The 13781-nt window shown below is 44.0% G+C and overlaps 1 protein-coding gene and 1 long non-coding RNA gene across 2 annotated transcripts in view; one reads left to right on the forward strand and one right to left on the reverse strand.

Moving 5' to 3' along the window:
• Nucleotides 1–13781, reverse strand: part of LOC144829499 (uncharacterized) — a 400486-nt gene that overhangs the window by 182561 nt on the left and 204144 nt on the right. The window lies entirely within an intron of this gene.
• LOC144829501 (uncharacterized) overlaps nt 1–13781 on the forward strand; it is a 94295-nt gene that overhangs the window by 68762 nt on the left and 11752 nt on the right. The window contains exon 2 of the long non-coding RNA XR_013610688.1: nt 6703–6822. This is a non-coding gene — a long non-coding RNA (uncharacterized LOC144829501). The remainder of the gene's footprint in view (nt 1–6702; nt 6823–13781) is intronic.

Raw genomic sequence — 13781 nt, forward strand, 5'->3', positions numbered from 1 at the left:
GATCCTTGCCAACCCAGTAGTTTGATAGCCCTCTTAGAGGCCGAATGGTTTGCCCAAGTTCTATTTATAGAAGAGAAGTCATTGGCTGTTAATTTAAATCTTTTTCTAATCTGCCACTGTGGGTTTCCTGGTATATGCAGAAGGAATGGTTTCTTACCTGTAACTCGAGTTCTCTTGTAGGGGTATTTCCGTGATAAGTCATAAGCATTTGAATAGCCCCGCCCACGTGCGGGGACTCCAGAGCACTTCATTAGATAGATCTTCTTAAGTTGTCATCTTTCGCCTTTCTTCGTGAAGGCCTGTGTAGACACTAAAGAGATAGAAAGACAGATTTATGAAATGGTTATATTAAAGAGTAAAGCCGCAGTAGCAGCTTTTCCCCTCGTAGAATGAGCCCTAGGCTTACTAACCAGAGTCTTGTTGGCTTTCTGGTAACAAAGTTGAATACATGAAACAATCCATTGGGAGATGGATTGTTTGGAGGTAGCTAGACCTGTACGGATAGAGCCATAGTTTACAAATAACTGGTCTGATCATCTAATATCCTTAGTTTTGTCCAAATAAAACTTAAAAACCCTCCGGACATCTAGGGAATGAAGCGACCTCTCAGCAGGAGAAGAAGGATGCTGAAAAAGGTAAGTAGTGAAATAGTTTGATTTACATGGAAATCCGAAATAACTTTGGGGAGGAATTTCGGATGTGTCGTCATCACCACCTTAGAGGAACGGAAAACTGTGTAAGGTTCTTGACAACATAGTGCTTGGAGTTTGCTAACCCTGTGGGCAGAAGTAATGGCTACAAGGAAAGCTGTCTTCTAAGACAGATGCTGGAGAGAAGCCCTATGAATGGGTTCAAAAGGCTCCTGCATCAGTCGAGAAAGAACCATATTAAGCTCCCGTGGAGGAGAAGGACGTCTGAAGGGAGGAAAAACTTACCTCAAACCTTCTAGACAATCCATATCCATAATGACTGGGATCTTGAAAAAGGAAGTTTGTGAAGGGCATTTCCTATTTGCAGTCAGAGCTGCAAGGTGCACTTTAATGGAAGGAAATTGAAGGCCCGATTGGGCCAAATGTAGCAAATATGGGAGTATAACATCTTCCTGGCAGGAAGTAAGATCTGCATTATTCGAAGCGCACCAAATGCAGAATCTTTTCCATTTATACGCATAAGAAGTGTGTGTGGATGGCCTTTTAGCTTCTTTAAGTATCTTCATGCAGGTCTGAGGCAAATTCAAATGTCCATGCTGAACTAACATTAAGAGCCATGCCGCCAATTCAATGATGAGAGGTTGGGGTACACCATTTGACCGCCGAACTTCGTGAGAAGGTCCGGCTGACAAGGAAGCCGGAGATGCGGCAGGAGAGACCACTGACGTATCCACTCCGGAGCAATGAGGATCATCTTAGCCCGTGACTGCGAAAGCTTGATGAGGACTTCCGGGATCAGGGGTATCGGAGGAAAGGCATAGAGAAGTCTGCCTGACCAGTTTATCCACAGGGCATTCCCCAGAGTTCTGGGTTGGTAGAACCTCGAGGCGAAGTTTCGGCATTTGTTGTTTTCTGCGGTGGCGAACAAATCGACCTCTGGAGTACCCCATGCTTTGAATAAATCTTGCACCACATCGTCGTTTAAGACCCATTCATGGTTTTTCTGAAGGAGTCTGCTTAGAGCGTCGGCCTGAGCATTTTGAACACCTGGGAGGTGAGTTGCTGTGATGGTCGGGTTTCTGGCTAAGAGCCATTTCTAGATTGTCTGAGCTTCCTGAGATAACGGTTGTGATCTCGAGCCCCCCTACTTGTTGAGGTAGAACATTGTTATCGTATTGTCCATCTGGACAAGCAGGGAACTGGAGTGGAATGACGGTTGAAAGGCTTTCAGAGCCAAATGGACTGCTCGTCTCTCCAGTAAATTGATGTGGTAGTGGCTTCCTTCGTGGACCACTTGCCCTTTATCTGAAGGTGGTCTGTATGTGCAACCTAGCCGAGGAGAGACACATCCGTTTCTATGCTTTATTGTGGCATCTCCTTGTGGAAGGGGATCCCTCGCAGGAGATTGCGGGGAGAACACCACCATCTGAGGGAGTGAAGGACATGCTGTGACAGCTGGATCCCGTCTTCTCAATCCCCTATTCTGTGATCCCATTGATCCTCCAAGCATTCCTGCAAGGGTCTCATGTTGAGTTGTGCATTTGGAGTGAGGAAGATACAGGATGCCATGGAACCCAGAAGAGAGGAAACCTTCCTCACTGTTGGAGAGGACATGTTCATGAGAGCCTGAGCCTTCCGAAGGATCAATAAGCGACCCTCCACGATACACTTTTGCTGTGCGAGTATCGATGGTTGCTCCCAGATATTGAAGACAGGTGTCGAGACGGACTTTGTTCGGTTGATGTGGACGAAGGAGAAGATCGGAGGTCCAATTGAAGTATAGGTGAGCTCCCTGAGACGTGGACGCCTTGATCAGCCAGTGATCTAGGTAGGGGTAGACAAACTCTTTGTGCTTCCTCAGAAGGGCAGCCACTACTGTCATGCATTCTGAGATTGTCCTGGGAGCCGATTTCATGCTGAATGGATGCACACAGTATTGATAGTGGTCTTTCCCACTGTGAACCTCAGGAACTTGTGATGCTTCTTTACTATGGGGACGTGGAAGTATGCGTCTTGCAGATCTATCGCGCATAACCAATCCCCCTGATGCATTTGAGGGTAGATTTGATGCAACGCTAACATTCATGAATTTTTCTCTCCAAACCCACTTGTTTGCGTGTCATAAATCGAGAATGGGTCTGAATTCATTCTTGTCTTTCTTTTGAACCAGAAAGAACCTGGAATACAGTCCTGTTCCCCTCTATACAAGAGGAACGGGTTCTATTGCCCTTTTTTGTAAGAGAATGTTGCCCTCCAATTGTAACTGATGTAGTTGGTACCGTGGTTGTGTTAGAGGGACCGGTGGAGGAGGGCTGGTGAAATGTAGCGAGTATCCATTGTAAACAATATTCAGCACCCAATTGTCCTGAGTTATTGTTTGCCACTCTGCCAGGAAATTTTGAATGCTTCCCCCCACCGGAGTGGGTAACAGAAGAGGGTGAAGAAAGGCTTCAGGGCTTAGAACCAGCAGGCGCCTTATTCCCTTGTGCAGGTTTCTGGCCTCGACGCTCCCTAGGTTGACGTTTCTGGAATGGTTGGAACGACCGCTGATACAATTGTTGCTGAGTCGACTGACGGCCCTGGTATCCTGGAACATCTGGGAAGAGTAACGCTGTTGGAAAGGGAGGAAAGTTTTGCGCTGTTCCTTCAGTTTTTCAAGACTCATTGCCTTTAAGGTCTCCATTACCACCTTCATGCGAGCCAACGCCTCATCCGCATGAGAGCCAAAGAGGGTAGTGCCGTAAAAGGGTAATTTCATACTCCGCTGTTGAGCCCGGGCTTAAGCAAGGTGAGGCGAAGCCAGGAATATCGCCGGAGAGCCACACCGTGACAATAGGCATGTGCTGAAAGGAGTGATGTGTCCGCCACTGCACTTATTACTTGGTTGGACACCATAAGTCCTTCATTTAATGTCTCCCTAAAGTCCTCCCTTTTGTCCCTTGGCAGGAGGTCTGCGAACTGCTGAAGGGATTCCCAAAGGGAACGGTCATACCTGCCCAGCAGGGCTGTAGCACTAGCAGCCTTCATTGTAGTGGCCGCCGTGTTACATACCTTCCTCCCCACCAAGTCTACTTTACGGCTTTCCCTATCAGGCGGTACTGTTGATGTTGGAGCCGTAGCATGTTGCTTCTTAGCTGTAACAACAATGACAGAGTCTGGTGTAGGGACCGTCCGAAGGAATGTGGGATTTTGCTCAGACGGGCGGTATTTTTTCTGTAGCCTGGAAGGAGCGGGTTTGATAGAAGAAGGTGTTAAGAATAAGTCCATCGCCGGTTCCAATAAGCTTGGCACCAGAGGAAGCAAGAAGCCTGTCTCTACCGGAGAATTTCGAAGAAGACTGAAGTAGATGGCACAGGAGTGGACAATGGAATATTTAGTTTGGATGCCCCTCGCAGAAGAACCTCTTGAAAGGTGATAATGTCATCAATAGGAGGCACCCTTTGAGGCAGAGAGTCCGAAAGTGTGGGCGAATATCTCCCAGTGCTTGTGGAGGATGTGTCTCTGGAGTGTCTGGAGCGAGATTTTTCATAACGATGTCTGTGATGAGAGTGCATGGACGAACGTCTGTGGCTGGGAGATCGATCCCTCGCACGAGACCTAGACCGTAGTCTTCTAGGCACAGCGGGAGTCGTGGGCCGAGGAGCAGTAGGCCCCGGAGGAGGCGGTAGAGGCAGAGGCGCCGTTGGAGAAGGAGGAGGATGTTCCGCTGGTCCAGGAGGATCAGAGTGAGGTGGACTCCTCGTAGGTGAATATGTACGTGAGTACTCAGAGTCCAAGGAATAAATCAACCTCCTCCTTTTTCGAGCTGCCTCATGAGAAGGAGCCAAAGATTCATTACAAGATCGTCGACCTTGACGTCAATCTACTGGTCGACGGCGATCTTCGACGTCGTCTTGACCTTGAACTCCCACTCGACGTCAACAGACTCATGATTGATCAAGTCTGCGATCGGTGACGCCTCATCGTAGATCGCAGTTGACTCTTCGACGTCGACCGTCGGTGCCTCTTTGACGGCAAGCGGCGGTGTTGTGTTGACGCTGATCGGCGCTGATGTGTCGACACTGACCGGGGAGACAGCGTCTTCGATGGCGATCTCTGCCTTGAGGGAGAAAGAGAAGGTCTCGCCGCTCTTCTCCTCGACGCGGAGGGTCAACGCCGCTTCGACTCAGAGCCCTGAGTCGATGGCAAACATATCGTCACCATACCTGCCGTCGTTGTCGTCTTCGATGTCGACCGGTACCGGTGTTGTTTTTCCGCTCTTCTTCACCTGGGGAGCCCCCAGAGGCTGAAGACAGGGTTTGGTAGAGGACTGACCCTCTCCTTGCCCAGAGGTCCCACCTGTGAATGTTGCTTGTTGTTTTCTTTTCTCATCTGCCCCTTGGCATCGAATCTTCTCCCTGTCACGCAGGGTACGCTTGGAGAAGGTTTTACAGATGGAACATGTCTCAGGAACATGAGAAGCAGGTAAACACAGAATACACACTCTGTGTGAGTCCGATTTGGCCTTGTTCTTCCACAGTCAGGACACATGTCAAAAAGGGAAGGCATTTTGACTAACAAACTGTGGCAAAACTGTCAAAAAAAGACATCAATACGTAGAGAAAGATTGTGAAGTGATTTTTGATGAAAAATACCAAATGAGGAAGAGCTCAATGCTCCATGGTCCTGTTGACTGGAACCGGAAAAAAGAACTGAAGTAACTGCCACTGGCTGTGCATCATGGGATACTAGTGGTCTCTGGATACTCTTCAAGGCACAGTATCCATTTTCAGACATATAATGGCAGCCTATGGAGGGCTTCTCTGTCCAACCTTTTCATCTCCATCATGAAAAAAGGAGTTTTGTGAAGGGGAGTTTTCTATATGTATTAAACTCCAAAAATGGCAAAATTTGAAAATTACTGGCTATCTTTTTTCACTTCAAGATGAAGTAATGGCCAGTGTAGCCTAGTTAGTTAGGCTGCATTATTGTCTTTCTATCTCTTAAGTGTCTACACAGGCCTTCCCAAAGAAAGGCGAAAGATGACAACTTAAGAAGATATATCTAATGAAGTGCTTCGGGGCACGTGTGTCAAGCGTTGGCTCACAAGGTTCCTGTTGTTCCGTCTTGATGATGTGTGCTCCCAAATCCTTCGTGGACCAACCGGTTGACCAAGGAAGAAACACTTGGCGCAACGGATTAGCCCCCCAGGGGAAAGGGGAAGGGGAGTGGAGTGAGAGAAACAAACAAACACTGGATCTCTTCTTTTGATCAGATTCAGTCTCTCTCTTGAAGTGCACAGGGCTTCTGGAGATATTCGGGGTTTTCTTATTACCACCTCTACAAATCACAATACATTAACATGAACCTAAAGATCTTCTAGTCAATCTTTGTATATACATATATCTAGTTTTCATCAACAATACATACCACAATCTTTAAAGCCCTTGCTAACACTTCTTCATAATTAGGCGACTTTGATTCAGTCAATCTGGCCTTAAAGACATAAAGGGTGTAAGATTTAGTAGCAACGAATTGCTTATGCTAAGGAACTGGTTAGTGGTTAATTGTGAGTGAAACTGCACACGTTTTAACTTGTCCTACCTTATTGTTGCCAACGATGCTCCTTAATTGGATTCTGAAAAACAGGACAAGAAAAAACAACAACCTATTCTTCTCTTAAGGAATTCTTACTTCTTCACACAGGAATGGAATTCCTCAGAAATACTAAGATCAAGATACTAATGTTCTTAAGGAATTCTTACTTCTTCACACAGGAATGGAATTCCTCAGAAATACTAAGCTCAAGATACTAATGTACTAAACTCTATAATACAATATCCAAAAGGTTCGATCAATAATATTCACAAGGGTATTTGCAATAATTACAACAGCGATACCAGTTAGCCAAGTCCTCTTAGTAATTGTGCAGCACCATTGTCTTTACCAGTGGTTGTTTATTGTCTACTGATGCTACTAAGATCTGTAGAGAATCGCTTGCTGTAATAAATGTCTATTGCCCTTTAAATCCTTGTTGCATAGTAACCAAACAGTCTTACTTTGTGTTTTGTAGAAGCAGGAAACTGAAACCGATGAAAAAACCGGACCGGAATAGGAAATGATGCCGAGGTCGGGGTTTGCTGTGTTGAAGCCTTTGAAGTACCGTCGGAGCTCCGAGAAAGCGATCAGGAAGGTAAGCGGGAATGAAGGGAGGGAGGAGATGAGGAGATGAAGCAGCCAGGCGGGAGATCAATTCAAGAAGACGCGGGAGATTCTGGAAGCCGGGCGGGTTCTGGAACTGCTAACAGGAACGCTCGCAAGGACGCTGATTCGAGAAGCGAAGCAGCGTTGTGAGCGTGAGCAGGGCTTTTATAGTGTGTAAGCAGGGCGTAGGCTCCTTCTCCACGTGTGGTGCAGGTCCGTTGAAAACACGTGAGAAGAGGAGAACACCAGGCAGGGTCCAGACAAGCATTGCTAACCACAAGGAATTACACACGGAAGGGTTCAAACAAGCACTGCTAACCACAAAGAAGTTACACTTTCAAACATTAAGTTGCTTCATCAGGTTTTTAAGCATGCATTTAGCGCCTATGGTACTACGGAACATGAACTCATGACAGTTCCCCCCCCCCCAAAGGTCGCCACACAGGTCGGGGTTTAGTGGGATTAAGAGCATGAAAGGATCGCACTAATCGAGGAGCATGTACATTTACTTCTGGTTCCCAAGACCGTTCTGAAGGATCGTACCCTTTCCAGTTGATTAGGTAATATAAACGACCACGTATGCGTTTAGCATCCTAGATTCTTTTAACTTCATACCATCTCGCCTTCAGGAAACAACTCAAGACCTGGCTGTTCGAGCAGTAGCATACCCCTCCCCCCAAGCGACTTGAGACCCTCCCGGGTGAGTAGTGCGCTATACAAATGGCATGATTGATTGATTGATACTCTACATGATCTCCCACTACTACAGGGGGTGGAGGGTTATCAGCACGGGTGTTCGGGTCATAGGGTTTTAATAGGGACACGTGGAAAACAGGATGAATCGAATATTCTTGGGGAAGAATCAATTTTACAGAGACTGGATTCACGACCTTGTCGATGGGGAAAGGGCCAGTGAATCGTGGTTTTAGTTTTTTAGGTCCTTCTATCTGGATATTCTTTATTGACAACCAAACCAACTCCCCTATCTTATACTGAGGAGCTGGTATCCTATGTTGATCGGCTGCCTTTTTCATTCTTTCTTTATGTCTGAGTAATGTCTTTTTGATGTGTTCTTGGAATGCTGACAGATTGGCTGGTCGTTCAGTAACAGCAGGCATATCACTTTTTTTGTCAGGAAATACTATTGGCAGGGTTCGGGGATGTTGGCCTGTGAGAAAATAAAAGGGGGAACATCCTAATGCTGAGTGTACTGAGTTATTGTAAGCAAACTCTGCTAAGGGTAATGCCTCATCCCAATTTGACGACAAGGTGGTGGTTAAACAGCGTAGACTTTGCTCTAAGTATTGGTTTACTTTTTCAGTTTGGCCGTCTGTTTGAGGATGAAAGGCAGATGATAGAGCCAATTCTATACCCAACTGCTCGCTAAGCTGTTTCCAGAATTTTGAAAGGAACTGAGGGCCTCTGTCCGAGATAATCTTTTGTGGCAATCCGTGTAGTTTGACTATGTTAGCTAAAAATGAGTTGCTAAACTCAGTTGCTGACGGAACTTTGGGTAATGGTATGAAATGTCCCATCTTAGATAGCAAGTCTACTACTACCAAGATTGTGGTGAAACCATGAGATTTAGGTAAGTCTGTAACAAAATCTAAACTGATTGTGTGCCAGGGATATGGAGGGATAGCCATTGGTTGTAGTAAACCCATTGGAGGAGTATGTAACGATTTCTGTCGTGCACATACAGGACAAGTTCGGACGTACTGACTAACGTCTTCATTCATGTTTTTCCACCAAAAGTGTCTTTGGCATAATTCAAGAGTTTTAGTAACTCCAGGGTGGGCTGCAGTGGCTAGGTCGTGATTCCATTTAATTATCTGTTCCCTTTAGTCATTGTCTGGAACAAATAACTTTTTCTTATAGTAAAAGAATCCATCCTGTATTGTGGTTTTTTTTGTGCAAGCCATTGTTGTGGGTCTAGGATTTCAATTTTGTTTCTTAACAATGTCAAGAAATCTTTGGAAGAAATTTCTGCACAAACCTTTTCAGCTGGAATAATGCTCTGGTTGTCTTGTGGGTGTTCGACATCTTTGTTGCAAACTAAGCGTGAAAGCGTGTCTGATAATAACTGCTTAGTGCCTGGACGATAAGTGATTAAAAAATCGAATTCACTAAAGAATTGGAGCCAACGCATTTGTCTTGGAGTAAATGCTTTTACTGTTGAATAGAACTGCAAGTTCTTGTGATCAGAAAAGATGGTTATTGTGTGTTTAGCTCCTAGGAGGTGATGCCTCCAGTCTTGGAAAACAGCTTTTATTGCTAGTAGTTCTCGTTCTGCAATAGTATAATTTTGTTCTGCAGGCAAAAGCTTTCGAGAAAAAAAAGCAATTGGGTGGAAATGCCCAGTACCAACATCTTTTTGCATAAGGACACCACCTATAGCAGTTTGTGAAGCATCTGCCTCCACAAAAAACGGTCTGTCAGGGTCCGGATGTACTAGAATGGGTGCTGAAGTGAACGCCTTTTTCAAGGTTGTAAAAGCTGATTCCGCTTCAATAGACCAATGAAATTTCTTTCCTTTTTGAAGCAATTGTGTGATTGGTACAACAATCTCGGAAAATTTGGAAATGAAACGCCTATAGAAATTTGCGAATCCTAGGATTCTTTGTGTTTCTTTCACTGAAGTTGGAGCTGGCCAATTTAAAATTACTTCTACTTTTTAGGGTCCATGATGATTCCTTCAGGGTATAACCAGTATCCCAGAAACTCAACCTTTGAGGTGTGAAAAACACACTTCTCAAGCTTAACGAACAAAGAATTGTCCCTTAATCTCAGGAGAACAGATCGAACATGTTTCACGTGTTCCTCTGGATTTTTTGAATAAATCAAAATGTCATCAATGTACACGATGACACAGATATTCAATAGATCGTGTAGTACTTAATTTATGAAGTATTGGAATGCTGCTGGAGCGTTACAAAGTCCGAATGGCATTACTGTATATTCGAATAGGCCAAATTTGTTGCGGAATGCAGTTTTCCACTCGTCGCCTTCTTTTATGCGAACCAAGTGGTATGCTCCACGCAGGTCTAATTTCGTGTAAATACTTGAACCCTTAACTTGATTCAAAAGCACAGGGATCAAGGGCAAGGGATACCGATTTTTAATTGTTGCCTTATTTACCGCGCGGTAGTCGATACAGGCTCTCAAGTCTCCTGTCTTTTTTGCTACGAAAAAGAGAGGAGATGATACTGGCGAAGTGGAATGGTGAATAAAACCAATTTCTAATAGTTCGTCCAGATAAGTTCTCAGATACTGGTTCTCGGGTTCTGTTAAGGCATATATCCGACTACAAGGTAGAACGGCCCCAGGAATTAAATCGATTCTACAATCATAGATCCTGTGTGGAGGCAACTTAGTTGCTTTCACGGGATCAAACACTTCGGCAAAATCTGTATAGTCACTAGGGATGTTAACCTGCTCAGACTGTGATATAGCACAATAAAGAGGCATAACTGGATCTTTTGTCTCTTGATAGCAATGTAGTTTACAATAGGATGAATCCAAAGTTACAGTACGTTTTACCCAATCAATCTGTGGGTTCTGGAGTTCTAGCCACGGAATTCCTAAAATAACCCCGAATGCTGGTGTATCAATTAAATCAAATGTAGTACGTTCTGTGTGATCATTGTCAGCCACTAAAATCAAAGGTGTAGTATGAAACCTGATTAACCCTGAAGAGAGTGCCGAACCATCAACTGCTCGCACTGGTTCAGGTTCTTCTTTAGGTACTTGCGTCAAATGTAATTTCCGGGCTAACTCCAGATCAAAAAAGTTACTGGTAGCCCCAGAATCGATGAGCACAGATATGCTGTGTCTTTGTTGATTTGACAAGATTAGAATGACTCTTACGGTGAAATGTCTAGGTACATGGTTCATCACACTAGTTGCATACTGTGAGATCTTTTGAGAAACAGCTCTCGAGGAACCGATCTCCTCATTCCTCGAGGCAGTTAGTTTTCCGATGCCTGAGAGGACTCCGAGGCTGTGGCTAAAACTTTTTTCTTGACTGGTTTAATTGGACACTCTCTAGCGAAATAACCTGATTTCCCACAGTACAAACATAAGTTTCCTTTTCGCCTTCGTTCCTTTTCTTCCTGAGATAAAGGCCCTTTAACCCCTCCTATCTGCATTGGTTCTACTTGGGCATTCTTGTCCTCACTTTCCTTACGTTCTACTTTAAAGTGCAAATTTCTAAAATCACTCCTTGGTCCTTCGCTTTTCCGTTCTCCCAACCTATGGTCTAATTTTACCACCAGGTCCTGAAATTCTGTAAAATCTTCTGGTAGATTAATGATGTGAGCTAGGGAATCTTTTAGGTCGTCTTTTAGACCTCGATAGAACAATGATATCCTTTTTTCTTCCGGACACTGAGTTTCACCGAGTAATCTATTAAAGGTAGTGATATAAGTAATCAAATCCTTAGAGCCTTGGCGCAAATTTAACAGCTCATTATCAGATGCCTGTTGTAGTAAATTGCTCAGGACGCTCCAGAGAGATTGTAAATGAAGTGTTTATTAAGCTTAGAAGAAGCACAGCGACAGGGAGCAGTGACAGAGACCAACTGTCAAAACATAGCGTTCTCAGACAAAGCCTGGAACCAAGAAGCACACAAGGTTCCAACTACAGGTGCCAAAGAGGCACAACATAGAGAATACTACATTATCCTCTTTTCTATAAAATAAAAACGAATGAAAGTAGATAGTTGAGGAAAAGAGAAGAAAGAAAACAAGAGTAAAAAGGAAATGAGAAAGAAGAAAAGGATAAGGAGTAAAAGTGAAAAGACACAACTGAGAGCAGAAAAGAATACAATAGAGTTACAGTACAATTATCAGGTACAATAAGGTTACAGTGCATTTATCTGAACCTGGCAGGAATCCTACAAACTCTGAGACTCCTGCGAGGCTCTGACGCAAAAGTTGCATCAACAATATCATTTCCCTTATTACCAACAGAACTGGATAACACATCATTCCTACCAACCCTTACAACTTTACAAATGTTCCACCAATCCTTGTTGTTCACACGCACAGCATTCCCACAAACCTTGTCGACCACTAGTGGTTCGGAAAATTTGCTCCTTCCCTTGGTGACATGAACGGAGTTCTTTATGCGAATGACATCCCCAACAGAGATATTATGAGGCACCGATCTTTTTCTCTCATCAAAATACATCTTTTGTTTCCTCTGAGCTGCCGAAATATTGTGCCTCACAAAACCATCAATGCCATCCATCACATTCATCTTTACCCACTTAGACATCCAACCTGGACAAATTTTTGTAGAAGGTTTCCTTCCCCTTAAAAGTTCGAAAGGAGAAACTCCAGTGGACGAATGCGCAGTAGTGCGGTAAAACCATAGCATGGAACGTACAGCATTCTCCACAACACACTTGCTGGCGATGGCCCATTGCACACAATTATTGAGCACGCGATTCATCCTCTCTACAAGGCCATTGGCCTGAGGATGATACAAGGAACTTTTCTTATGACTAACACCACCCTGTTTAAGAAAACACTCAAATTCAGAACTGACAAACTGCACACCATTGTCCGTCATGACCACAGAAGGGAAACCCTCTCTCAAGAAAATATCCTTTAAAAATAGAATGACATTAGCAGAAGAAGGTTCCTTGACAAATCGAATCTCCGGCCACTTGGAGTAATAATCAATAGCTACAATGGCAAAGCGAGAAGAGGAAGGTAGAAGATAAAAGGGGCCAACTAAATCAACTCCAATCTTTTCCCACGCTCTCTCCGGAAGCTGAATAGGCTCCAAAGGGGGTGTCCTTACTTTGTGACTTTTGTCAGAAGATTTGCAAATGACACAATTATCAATCAAAGTATCGACATAAACATCCATTAGTGGCCACCAGAACACATCCCTCAACCTACGCTTTGTAAAAGTTTTTCCCAAATGACCTTCATGAGCACCCTCAACAAGACGTTTCCTTAAGCTCTCAGGAGGAATAAGTCTGCCACATCGCAAGAGAATGCCATCCTCGACAGTAAGCTCGTCAGCAACCTTAACGTAGGTCTGAAATTCTCCAGAAACATTCTTCTCCTTGGGCCAACCAGATCTCAGGTAATTAGTAACCTGAACAAGAACCTCATCTCTCAACAACTCCTCCTTCCACTCAACTTCATTGATGGCACACATTCCTTCAAGATCTGCCGCAGCAACAAAACAGTCCTCTAGATCATCCTCCTTTTTAAATTCATAGTCATTCTCAGTTATGGGAAAACGTGAAAAATAATCCGCCCTGACATTCTTCGAACCAGGGAGATACACAATGTCGAAGTTATACTGTAGTAGTTTGGTGGACAACCTAGCAATTCTGGGAGTATGTTCTTTGATTTTCTCCCCAGACAAAATAGAAACTAAAGGGCTATGATCCGTTCGAATCATGAAATGACTGCCCCAAAGAAAAGGATTGAACTTCCTGACTGCCCACCAGCAAGCTAAAATCTCTTTCTCGATGACAGAGAAATTAACCTCAGACCCACGTAACACTCTTGAGGCATAAGCGATAGTATTGTCAATTTGGCCATTTTTCTGAGTGAGGACAGCCCCAAGACCAAAACCACTTGCATCCACAGTGACAACACACTCCTTATTGGGATCAAAAGGTTTAAGCACATTCTCACTCACAAGCTGTGACTTGATCCAATCGAAAATTACTTGACAGTTCTTATCCCAGATAAAAGGCACATTTTTTTTTAACATGTTTGTGAGAGGTTGAACTTTAGATGCATAGTCTTTGATAAACCTGAAATGTGGTATTCTTTTAAAATTCCACTGAAATTTTAATATGTACTTTTTGTGCCCTGTCGCTGTTAAATAGGAACATTTCTCATGTGGTTTTATTTTTTTTTTTATTTTTTTTTTTTAAACTGAACTACACAGGACCACAAGCTGTGTCAATATAAGTTT

This window comes from Lissotriton helveticus, chromosome 4_1 (assembly GCF_964261635.1).
Source record: "Lissotriton helveticus chromosome 4_1, aLisHel1.1, whole genome shotgun sequence".
In the NCBI taxonomy this organism is placed as follows: domain Eukaryota; kingdom Metazoa; phylum Chordata; class Amphibia; order Caudata; family Salamandridae; genus Lissotriton; species Lissotriton helveticus.